General features: G+C 46.2%; 1 protein-coding gene and 1 pseudogene across 1 annotated transcript in view; one reads left to right on the top strand and one right to left on the bottom strand.

Moving 5' to 3' along the window:
- NDUFS3 (NADH:ubiquinone oxidoreductase core subunit S3) overlaps positions 1–12,713 on the bottom strand; it is a 141,598-nt gene that overhangs the window by 79,280 nt on the left and 49,605 nt on the right. The gene's annotated exons all lie outside the window — the stretch shown is intronic.
- Positions 9,841–11,356, top strand: LOC147729412 (dynein axonemal assembly factor 10-like; annotated as a pseudogene).

The raw sequence follows: 12,713 nt of genomic DNA, 5'->3' as shown, positions 1-12,713 counted from the left end.
TGATAGGCGAATTACAGATATTGGAGTCGGTCTCTACGACCACTCCTTGGGCAATAAGCTCTTCAATGATTTTCAGTAAAGCCACTACAGCATCGGGTGGTAACTTGTATTGTCTGATTCTGGGTAAAACAACTCCTGTCTTGAGTGTGACACGGTATGGTGTGATATGCATACAACCTACATCTGCTGGGCCTTTTGCCCATAAGTGATCTGGTACATTTTTCAATCTGACATCAAAGTCACGTAGAACATAATGACCCTTGAAATCCCGTAGAAAGAGTCTGACTCCCTCCGGGGAACAGCAAATTATAGCTCCTAGAGCCTTCAGTGTTTTAATTCCTAACAGATTTTCGGGACATGATTTCGTAAGTAACAAATCTGTAACTCGAGATAATGGACCCACAGCTAGTGGTACTGGTTCTGATACTTCATTTACAATAGGTTGTCCTGAAAAACCAAGGGAAACATTCTGTGAGCCTGAGAGGGGTGCCCCTGGGACTTCATTATGACTTATAGTAGTGCGACTTGCCCCTGTGTCAATTAAAAACTTTCTGTCTTTTCCTAATACGTGACTATGTACATAAGGACCTTCTTGATCTACAGGAATTTCAATAAGAGGCAAATCACTTTCCCTCCCTAGGCTGTTTCATGTATAACGCTGATAATCTGGGTATGCCGACTGGGCATACTGGTACATCTGTTGTGATACTTGTCTAGTTGCGGCAGCGGGCTGTGTCTGAGCATGCTGTGGCTGCGGTACTGCTACTGTCTGTACTGTATGGGACTGATCATGCATAGGCTGTGTATTCTGCATTGGCTGTTCGTTCTGTGAAGTTTGTTGTTGACCCTGTTCATGTCTAGGCGGACGCGGTCTTTCTTTAGTTTTACCTGTCTCGATGTTATGTTTCAGGACTGGGCATTCATGTACGTAGTGACCTGGCTGCTTGCAATAATTACATGTCCCTTTAACGGGAGCGGCAGAATGATTGGTCTGGGCCCCACCTTTTCTATGACCCTCGGCTGGAATTGTCTGAGCTACTAACATTTTCATTTTCGTGTCTTTCATACGTTTCTGTTCCTGATCTTGTTCTTCCCTAATTCTATTCTGGTGATATTGTAACATTTGTAACATCTGTGATGGCGTATTTGCCTGCCAAGTACTTTCAACCTTGTACACTCTATTTTTAACTAGTGGTAGGGCGTTCTCTACTAATTTTGTTACAAAAAGATGTGGATATGACTCGCTACTAGTTTTTAGGCCACTATTGATAATGAAACATTTCTCGAATCTTGAATAAAAGTCACTAGTATCTTCATCTTGTTTCTGTTTACAGGACGAGATTGCGTCCCAATCTTCCTTTCGAGTTGTCAATAATCTTGGCAGAACCTGTACTATTAAACCTGGTAATGCTTTAGTCAGATCCCCAAGGCCTAACCCTGGGACTCGTTTCTTTTCTTCGTCTTCTATTTCTGCCCATGCTATCTTTGACTCTCCCACTTCCCAATCCTTCTCCTTTAATTTCTCGTAAATGCCCGTGGGCAACAGTACTTTTAACATTTTCATAATATCATCATACGTGTAATCTCCCATCAGTAACATGTCTTTAAGCTCTCTGTGAAAACCCGCAGGGTCTTTATCATGGCACGGAACTAATTTCTTCATTTCTAATAGCTCTAACTTAGTCAGTGGTGTGTGAACATACACACGTTTCAGGGTATGATCCTCACCCATAACTGGATGTACTTCTCGTAAGGGATTCTGACTTTCAATGCCACCACCGCATTGCATGTGGTACATTTTTCTTTCTGGAGGCGGGGCGGGAATATATTCAGAGCTCAGGAAGGTGTTATACTTACGTCGTTGTTCTAGAATTATTTGTATTAATTTGGTACTAAAACCTCTCCATCTATCCATGAGTAGTGCTTCCAATGTTTCGTGTAAGGGACCTGGATCAGAATTATTATTTCTGAATTTGATGAGGAGGTGCTGAATCATGTATACACCTGCTATTTTCTGCTCTTCCGGGGAAAGGTTCAAGAATGTCTGCACTAACGTGTCATCATTATATATGTCTGGGTTTTCGGCCCACAACACGGCTGACCGGGCTAGTTCCTGTTCATCCATAGAATTGAGTACATGGTACCCTACTCGATCTCGAAGCCTTTTATCAGTTTCCTGGAACTGATGCTCAGAAGAATTCGGATTTGTTAAAGCAGAGAAAAGGACTCTCTTGCTCTCCGGACGGACACCTTTCCTAAGGTAGTTTCCCCTACCTACATATGCTATAATGTCTGTAGATTTTCCTGATGTTTCATCTTCATCTTCCTCCTCGGAGGAAGTTTTATCATTTTCTTCCTGATGTGCAGTTAATACTGCCTTTCTAATTTTCTGGGACATAGTGGCTATGCAAGTCCCCTTGTCATGTTTTGCGTCTGCTATATTTTGGCCCCACTTGTTCAATGCGTCTAACTCACTTTGATCTGTCCCGGGCCTGTCTCGTTCTCTTATCACACAATTAATGAAGAATCGTAATATCTGTTTTTGAATGTCAACTTTCTGTTTATACATGGCAGCTTTGACACTGTCGGGGTCTTTCCCTGTCTGTATGAATTTGTATAGTCTGTCGAGAGCTTCCTGCATTCCTACACAGCATAGCAAGTTATCGGTGGCAGATCTTAAGCGCAGTGATGCTAATACCATTAGATCGTCTTTTCCGGGTACTGGATCATATCTGCAAAATGACATCCTATCCTTGAATGCCTCAAGCCGGGGTGAGTAGGGAGACTGGAAAGGATTCTGTGTGTCCTTTAAATGCAATCTGTGTGTCGGTGGAGGGGTCTGTAGACCCGCTGTCGCACCTCCTGAGGCGGATGCTTGGGCATTATCTCTCCGCGGAGTCTGTATCTGGACTTGAATCTGTCTTTTAGTAAGATCAGGTAGTACTGGTTTCGGTAGATCCATCTTGAGTGGAGGAAGTGGCGGAGGTGGCGGAACAGGGGAGGTCTGTCGCGGTACCGGCGGAACATTATCTGGGGGCGCAGTGCCACCCCCATCCCTGTCAGTAGGCAGGGCACGAACAGGCAGATTGGTGTAAGCTGGTGCTACATCCTCTAGATACGAATTCAGGAATATGTCTTTAGTAGTTTTATGCATTACTTTAGTTGGAACTAATGGTGTCGGTAAGTTTTTCGGTATCTCTGATTCAGTTTCAGATGTGCCATCTGCTGCAAGATACATACCGTTTATAAGATTATTTCGGGCTCGGTCTATTTGTTCTGTTTTTACTCGGATCCCTTCAGTAACTAATTCGTTTTCTCGTTCTTTATCTGATTCTTTAAGTCTGTCTTCTCTACGGAGTGCTTTGTCAGCACGCTTACGTGATTCCTTACGCCAAAATTCTATGGCGTCCTTCTGGGATTGCCTAGCTTTCTTTTTCCATAATGCTTCTTCTACCCTCATGATGCACTCAGCATCCCACGTTCCGGTAACAGGCCATCTGTGTCTCTCATCTAGGTGCTTGGTGTAATCGGCCCATAAATCTAGATATAATATGGCATCTATGCCGTGTTTTTGATACATAAAATTGCCTGGAGTGTCCCTAGGGGGGATAGGAATTTCTTCCTCTAGTAACCCTTTCCTAGTTCCGATCTGTTTTAACTTGCTGAGGAACGGCATCCTGCTTACTTGCTACTGAATGCTAGATCTTTATTCCTTGATACTCTTTAACAGCTATATTATATAAAAACACAATAATACACGTTTAAACAGTCACATTCATACCACGACATTAATCACATGAAAACATTGAAGACATAGCTAACTACCCCCTACACTGAATGTACCGCTCAACGGTACGGATACACTGGTGTAACAGTGCAGAAATTCGGAAGACTTGATATACTGCTAAACAGTACAGATACACTGCCTAGAAACAGTGCAGACCGGACTTGCGTACCCAAACCCGTCTAGATACGACCCAGCAATGGTACTCACCGGGAAGCACGGAAACAGAAGGCCTCGGAAAACTCGACTGGACTCGACTCGGAACTTCGGAAAACTTCGGAGAACTTCGGAAAACTTCGGAAAACTTCGGAAAACTGGTGGGCCTCTTCACACCTCGGACCTTGCTTCTTTCGGCTGGGCTCTGGTCGGGATCCTCCGCACTCCTCACCGCCTCGTCTGGGCACTGATCGCAGTCTTCGTCACCTCCGTGGGTCAGAGGGGGATGCAGGAAATCCTGCCAGTACACGTGTGGTCCGTCTAACTGATGGCAGGGGACACGGATTGCAACGCACCTTCCGGCGCGTGAGGTGGGGGAGGGGTCCCTATTCGGGCGCCAAAATGACGTAAATAATTAATTTACTCTCTTAATTTCTATGCAGGTAAGTACTTAATCAATGATAACTCAATCAGAAGGAAAGAAAACAGAGTCCGTGGTGTTAGAGTTTCTAAGGGTTTTATTCCTCATAAAGGAATCAGGATATCATGTTCTGACGACCACAGGGGTGTCAGAAGGGATAGATGAGCGCGCTCTCGTTTATTGACAATACATAGCTTATATACTTGATTTACATCATAAGGTTCAATGTAAGAGGCGTAACAGCTGAGAGAAGACAAGATAACAGTATACACGTGGTACCAATACATCATCAAGAGGCGTAAACTAGGCGTGAACTAGAGGTGTGTGCTAGAAACGTCACTGATAGGTGACGCAAGTGGGTGGCACCAAGGGGTGGTGCTAACAGAATGTTGCAATGTCAGCAGAAATCGGAAGCTTGGATGCGCGCGCAGCTGCATGACGTGTGATTGACGGGGTGCAGGGGTCTTGACATTTACACTGACGGAAAGAGACAGAAGTCTGGCATGTCAGATCAACTTGTACTTCTATCATATCTGATATCTGATGTTTAGGAACTATACTATCTGGGCGGAAAGGTCTCTAGGGTAGAGGCTGTTCTATGCTAACTGTGGATGCGTGTATGAGCGCCTAAGTGTCTACATGTGAAGCGTGGGGGCACGGGGCCTTCCATGGAAGCATGGCAACAGAGGCTATGAATTACTTGCATTAAGACAGGTCGGCCCTTTTTGGCTCTGCAGCTGGAGAGGATGTTTACAGGATCTAGTAGGCAGGAATGTATTCTCGGGGAGCGGAACAGATAACTCGAAGGTTATAGTCAGTCTTGGCAGAAAGCAGGCTTGAGCTGAGCGCAAGGGGCCGCGCTGAATGTAGGACAGAGTTCACGAGTACAGAGGTAGCCTGGGCAGAGTCAGGAGCCACAAAAGAGGTTCAGATGGCAGGAATTCAGGGCCTACTCTGGCTAGAGCAGGAAAAAGTGAAAAGTGTACTACAAAAAGACGGTGGCATAGCATACTTAGGAACGGACTACATAATCCATTCATGGTGCTTCTGAAAGAGGACAAGTTGACGGTGGACGCAAATGTATTTGCGTCTTCATAGCTGGCACAGGAGGGGAGTTACATGCACTTTAAGCTGGTACATGGAGTCGGTGGGGTACGCGCTAGGGAACACATCATGACCAAAATTTAATTTTCCTCAATAAGCAGGGCAAAAGAACAGCACGTGTAGTTCATCCTCCACAATTACGCTGCACCCTGGACAGGTTTTATCCTCCAATGTAGACCATTTGCTTGTGAAGTCTTTAATAGGCAATGTACCAAACCGACCATTGGATAAAAAGTTTCCTTGCAGTAGTAGGAAAAATAATGTCCATAAATTCTTCGAACTTAAATGAACTTTTGAAGGCTAAAAATTGTTCAGTGCGGGTGCCAATTTTTGGGGCGCACAGGAGCGTGGTTAGGCTTTTGTCCTTAAAGATCTTGGTGAGCGATTTACGAGAGACCTCAAGACAGCCTCTTTCGGGATCATCTCACAGGTCAGCCAAGCCTAGTCGGGAAAATTCTCGTTTTACATAGGCCAACCATGGAATTCTGTCAGAACAATTATGGCTCAGGACATGCTTCAAGTCTGGTCTATAGTGGGAGAGTTCAGTAGTAGACCATAGCCTGTGCCAGAACCTCAATGGCTTTAGGGCTAGCTCACCCCTATAGAAGGGAGGCCCAGATCTAATCTCAATGGTAAGAGGCGTGCCTTGTGGTAGAGACAGCAACCGTCTAAGGAAGTTAGTCTCCACCTTAATGAGTTCTGTTCCAGCATTATAGCCCCACAATTCACCACCATATAATGAGGCTGCTCGGGCTTGAGTTTTGTACATCTCCAGTGCTGGACTAACTGGCTTGTAGGTTGAGGAATTTGAAACCTTCAAAATAGCCCCCACCATTTGGTTTACCTTTAGGCGCGATCTTGCTATCTGTGGACCCCAAGATAGGTTTTCATGCAAAGTTACCCCCAAGTACTGAAACGTTGTGACCCTTTCCAGCCTTTCCGATCCCAAGGTTGGATTTGGCCTAGTTGTTACAGAGGGATTGAATACCATGAACTTGGTTTAATCTGCATAGATCTCGAGGCCATGGGCTCTGCAGAAGTCCCCAAATCCATCCAGTATCCGTTGGATCCCCATGGGGGATTTGGAGAGCAGGAGAGTGTCATCGGCAAACATAATTGCCGGAACCCTTCTGCCTGCCAACCTAGGGGCGTCATTGTTGAGGACATTGTCAAGGTGGGATATTACGCCATTGACATAGAGGCAGAACAGGGTTGGTGCTAAGACACAACCCTGTCTCACCCCCTGCCAACTGGGAACCTAGATGACAATGCCCCATCCCTCCCACACCTAACCGGGGCAAACTTCCCATTGTGGTCCCTAATAATTGCATACAGGAGCTGTGATGGAACACCTAACTCCCTAAGAACCGCCCACTAGGTCGAATGCGGACCTCAGATCCACAAACACCATGTACAAACTTCCCCCCTCGATCCTTGCCGTTTTCCAGAAAAGAAGAACAAGGCGAAAAATCTGGTTCATGGTGGATGCGTTCTTCCTAAAGCCTGCTTGGAGGGGACTAAGGATCGCATTGTCCTCCATCCAGTCCAAGAGGTGGTCCAGCAGAAGATGGGCGAAAAGTTTTTGCGGTACATCTATAAGGCTGATCGGCCTGTAGTTGGCTGGGATAGCCACCCAAATTGCAAGTCCACCGGAAGGCGTCCCTTTGCCTTCCCACCTAGCAGGAACATAAAAGGTAGCATAACCCGCCCTGGGGTAAACTTCCCTAGCCCAAGTCTCCTGAAAGAGACAAATGTCGTTACTGTCCACTAGGGAGCCCCATTCACTGCAATCAATTTTATTAGCGATACCTGCAAGGTTCCATGAGAGAACCTTCATCCTTTTTGGACCCAAACTATGCACTCTCCCCACCTCGCACTCACAATCTAGATCTAAATTGGTGGCTAACACCCCCTTCGGGGGTACCTGCCCTTCCAGGACCCCCGAGTCTGCGGCTTGTTGTGTTCTTGTAATCAGAGGAAGGGTTTTTAATACATGGTGACCGGGGGATGTGGTGGAAGATTTTATAGCGGATTCTAAAGTGCTAGTGGTACTATAGCAGAGGTCTTCAAACTTTTTTAGGTTGAGCCCCCCCCAGCTGAATTTTTTTGATGTTGCCCCCCCCCCCCCCCCACCAACTGTCAGAAATTTCTCGAATCTTGTACACTAGATAATCGACCGCCATCCGCATATACCAGGCCATATTTGGCAAATAACTGATTGAACCTACTACATCCACAACCACTTAGAAACATTAGCTCAAAACTTTACTGCTTGAAGCTTAACAATGGGAATTGTACATCTCAGTAGAAAAAAACAAATTACAATGTCGTTCAGCACATTAATCCTTGCACATAATGTTCATATTGTTAGATTTCTGAAACCGTTTCTATAGATTTTCTTAAAAAGGAGAAAGAAAGTGAGATAATCGGTTCCTTGCTATATAGATCACCATGGAGTACACCAGTTTCTTGGTTCAGGGAGTTCCAAACTTTCCCTTCCTGGAGGTTTAGGTGCTTTATTATTGCACGGTGTTCGGTATTCTGCAGCTTTTTCTACAAATTGATGCTTTTATCTAGCCTGCTTACCCTGATTCCTCAATCTTTCCACACCTGTTCGGCTGCTGTGCCTGGGCTACTGAAAACTCTGCTGCTGCTGCTCACCCTGAGCCTGGTCTGTCGATAAGTTTGGGTTATGCTAGCTTGCTCTCCGTGGCCTTTCTGCCCTACATTGCTGTAAAGAGGAACTGGACTACAGTGGACAACATAATCAAGAGTATCTCACTGAGCTCCAATGCTGACTGGGTATACTCTTCTAAATAATTGAAAAAGCATGCTCCTAACCCTGCCTGTTACCACTGTCCAGGAGCTCCAGCTTGCCCTATCTTTTCAGTTGCGTGCACCTTGGTGCTTGTTAGGAAATCTCAGACTCACACGCCCCTAACATTATTGAAAAGCTATGCCTCCAAATGCACATTCCACTGGAAGAACAAATACAGCAGTGCTACCAGGAATTTTTGTACTCTCTTTAGCTTCATCTAAAAACAGAAGTGCTGTTGAACAAACAGGGCTTATAACCATTGCAAGAAGACTAACTTTGTGAGTGAACCTCAACCTAGTTTGTCACAAAAAAGGAGATGTCTTATCTCATGGTAGGAAGCAAGATGTCACTACTTAAATGTCTTAAATGTATCGCTTGTGGAGCTCCTTACTGACCAGCCTTTCTTAATTACTACAACGGATAATTCACGTTGAAGTAAAGGTTGCACTCCACTCCGGACTGAATCTACCTACATCCAAGTGCTCAACACCTGTGACCAACTAGTAGTGGACCCGCTCTCCCCCAGTAGGCCTGGCTAGTCACCTCTTGCTACTCCATTTCAAGGCCTTACTCTGCTACCTTCATATATAGTGTCTTCTGCTGCTTCCAATGGGACCATGAAGGGCAGTTACTACGAGGGCTACAATCAGTTTTTGCCCTGTCAGGCCTCCAGCTGTACTACCAGCATCTGGAGTATAAACATCAAACAGGCATAGGTGCTTTGGTGATGGACAGGTTATACACAATTTTAAATACCTCATTGAAAAGATGGGTTGGCAGTCACCATTGTCCTCGGCTAAAATGACTTGGGTGTGCATGTTGCACAGCTGGTGGGCATACCTCCAAGATCTGCTTGGAGGGAGAAAGCCAGAACACCGGAACTTTGACCCCAGTGACAATACATAACGAGACATCACTTGGCCTTTGACAAAGTGACATCACGTCTTTGCTACTCAACTAAACGGCTATCATTTTATCAACCTCAGAAATATGTTTGACTGAGTGGACCTACAGGGAATCGTACGTGTGACCACAGGATCAAAGACATTTCTGAGAAAAAGAATGGGCCTGGCACAGCAGTCAGAAAAATACACAGAAGTACATTTTCATCATGTAACTGCGCTAAGACAGCTGCACCTTTTCAGTCACTGATCTGAAAAACACGGACAGTGGATAATTAGTAAAAGAATACACAAACATGTTCAATGGCGGCAGTTAAAAATCTAGTGAGCACCTGAGCATTTTCATCTACTGGGCTCTGATCTGTATTTACAGATTTCTATATCTCACCCATTTGATCGATAGAGGTGAGGCACAGAATAACTAGTTTTACTTTTTACTTCAATAGAAATCAGGCAGGCTCTCTGTGTGTATGCACATGTGCAGAGTTTTGTGGTAGTTTACAGTGACCATAGACACTGTAGAGTACTCCAGTTCTTGCTGGTAGGGATAGTGAACCAAATTGTTCCTCTGTGTCCAAAGCTGGGGGCGGAGCGTTGCTCGTGTATTGTTGTCAAAAGCCAAGGCATAGGGGTTCCGACTGCCATAACAGCCACCATGTGCAGCCCACTGGACAAGCTGCAGATCATCTGCGACATCCAGAAGTCACTTAACTACACTGTCTTTGATTGCAAGTGTCTGCCACACAGAGCCTGTTTTGTTTGTTTGGGCAACTACCCGCGAGGCACCGGCGTACTACAGATCTACGAAATCCAGCACGGAGAGGTGCAGCTGCTAAGCGAGCTAGAAAAAGCCCAAGCCCATCAAATGTGGAACATTTGGTACTTCAGCGCTACAGCATCGGTATCTTGCTACAGGAGATTTTGATGAAAACCTCAATGTGTGGTATTTGGAAGCAGCAGAAATCCCAGTGTACGGTGAAGGATCGCCAGAAATTGTTACTGGGAGCAGAGATGGAACTGTGAAGGTATGGGATACTAGACAAAAAGGTATACCAGTCGCCAGCATGGAACCTGGAGAAGGAGAAACTAAGAGAAACTGTTGGACTGTAGCATTCGGACATGCATGCAATCAACAAGAACGTGATGTCTGTGCAGGATATTACAATGGTGATATTAAGCTGTTTGACCTAAGAACCAGGGGGCAGATTTATATCGGACTTGCGCCGCCGTTGCGTCACGCAACGGCGGCGTAAACGTGGCGCATCCCTGCGACCCATTTACAACGTGACGCATCTAGGCAGATGCGTCACGTTGTAAAGCCCTGTGCCACATGTGGGCGTTCCGGCGCAGGGTGGGCGTTCCGGGGCCGGTGTGCCTCGCAAAAGTGGCTGAGTGAAATCTACAAGCTTTCACTCAGTCACTTTTAGGCCAATGGTGCGTCAAAACCCTGCGCCTGCTTGAAGCAGGCGTAAGGCTTGACGCAGCATTGGACAGATAGGGCCCCCCAGAGCCTTGCTGGAGCTGAGTCGCGCTTGCTACACAACTCCAGCAATGCACCATCTTTCGGCACAGATGCGTCACGCATCTGTGCCGTTTTTGTCCCATGGTGCGCCGCATTGTAAATGTGGCGCACCATGGGTGGCGGAGCTGCGGCGCACAATAACTGGCACATCCCAGGGGATGCGCCAGTTATTGTAAATCTGCCCCCAGGTCTCTTCGGTGGAAAACTAACATTAAGAATGTGGTTTGCAGTGTCGAGTTCGACAGGTAGGATATAATAATGAATAAACTGGTGGCCACTTCATTGGAAGGGAAGTTTCATGTTTTTGACATGAGAACCCAGCATCCCAAAAAAGGTTTTGCTTCTCTTGCAGAAAAGTCTCACAAATATTGGCAAGTTCGCCACCTGCCACAGAACAGAGATATATTTTTGACAACAGGAGGAGCTGGGAGTCTGCATCTTTGGTAGTATGAGTATCCCGCTCAGCGGACGCAGAAAGATTCTGAAGGCGTGGAGAAGGGGTCGCAGGATCCGTCGCTCTTCTGCAGAATGTAACCTTGTCCACACAGCCCATTGCTAGCATTGACTGGAGCCCGGACAAACAAGGGCTGTATGTCTGCACGACCAGACAGTGCAAGACTTCATAGTGACTAAACGTAATAAAGTCTAAGGCAGATTGACGTCCAAAGAAAGCGCCACTAAAGACTGGAATGTATCCAAGGATTCTTATATTTTAAGTAGCTGTATATGAAATGCTGGTTAATTTTAAACGGAACTACATATGTACATACCTCCGTTGAAAGTTGGACGTTAAAGAGACCTTGTTTGATTAAGAACTTGCTGCTTGGAGGAAGCACCATAAGCAGGAAACATGTTTTCCTTTCATCCTTTTCAAATGTATATTTCGGGCAAACTTTTACAGATGTTTGAAATTGTGCGGAAGAGGACACCTTTTCTTACCGTTCGGAATTGCTGTCATGCCCTATGCAGCCAATGTGCCCTACAGGCACAGGCACAACTAGGGCCAAATTTCGGGCGGGTGGGGGGCTACGAAAACATTTCGACAGGTGGGGGGGGGGCTTATTATTCCATCAACAAGCAGAGTGGAGAGGCAGGGGCTCTAAGATGTCGTGAAAAAAGAACAAAGGCGTCATTAAGAAGCAATTGGTCTTTAAAACACCTGTGAAGTACTCTGTGCGGCTGTGTGCTTCGGGAAGCCATCTCATCCCGGGCTGCCACACAAAAGGGGTGGGAGAGTGGGCTGAAGTGCTTTGACCTTAATGGGCGTTGCGCGCCTGCCTGCAGACAGCAGACAACGCTTTTCTTTAAATTCCATGAGTATGGCACGTCGCAAATGTACTTGCGACATGGGACGGTGAGATTTTGAGGTGGAGCACTCGCCCCCCTCAAGATGATGGCGTGCACCCCCAGCGGGGCGCGCCCCACAGTTTGAAGAACTCTGTACTAGAGGGATCGGAGGATAAATGGACACGGGGAAGATTGCCAGTAACAAGGACTTCTGCCGCTGTCCCCAGCTGAACTGTGTAGGGGACCACCTCTTTACTTCCCACCTCATCCGGAGTCAAAACTGAGTCAGAGGTTGGAAGAGATGAGATCTCAGGTATGGTATGGAGGGAGTCTTGATGTGAATTTGAGGAAGTCCTCAACTGTTGAAGGACAGATTCAATGGTTTGATCAATGCTATCCAACAGTGATTAAGAACTTGCTGCTTGGAGGAAGCACCATAAGCAGGAAACATGTTTTCCTTTCATCCTTTTCAAATGTATATTTCGGGCAAACTTTTACAGATGTTTGAAATTGTGCGGAAGAGGACACCTTTTCTTACCGTTCGGAATTGCTGTCATGCCCTATGCAGCCAATGTGCCCTACAGGCAGAGGCACAACTAGGGCCAAATTTCGGGCGGGTGGGGGGCTACGAAAACATTTCGACAGGTGGGGGGGGCTTATTATTCCATCAACAAGCAGAGTGGAGAGGCAGGGGCTCTAAGATGTCGTGAAAAAAGAAC

This window comes from Lissotriton vulgaris, chromosome 2_2 (genome assembly GCF_964263255.1).
Source record: "Lissotriton vulgaris chromosome 2_2, aLisVul1.2, whole genome shotgun sequence".
Classification (NCBI taxonomy): domain Eukaryota; kingdom Metazoa; phylum Chordata; class Amphibia; order Caudata; family Salamandridae; genus Lissotriton; species Lissotriton vulgaris.
Note: the sequence above shows the minus strand (reverse complement) of the source record. Positions and strands in the feature narration are given on the sequence as shown.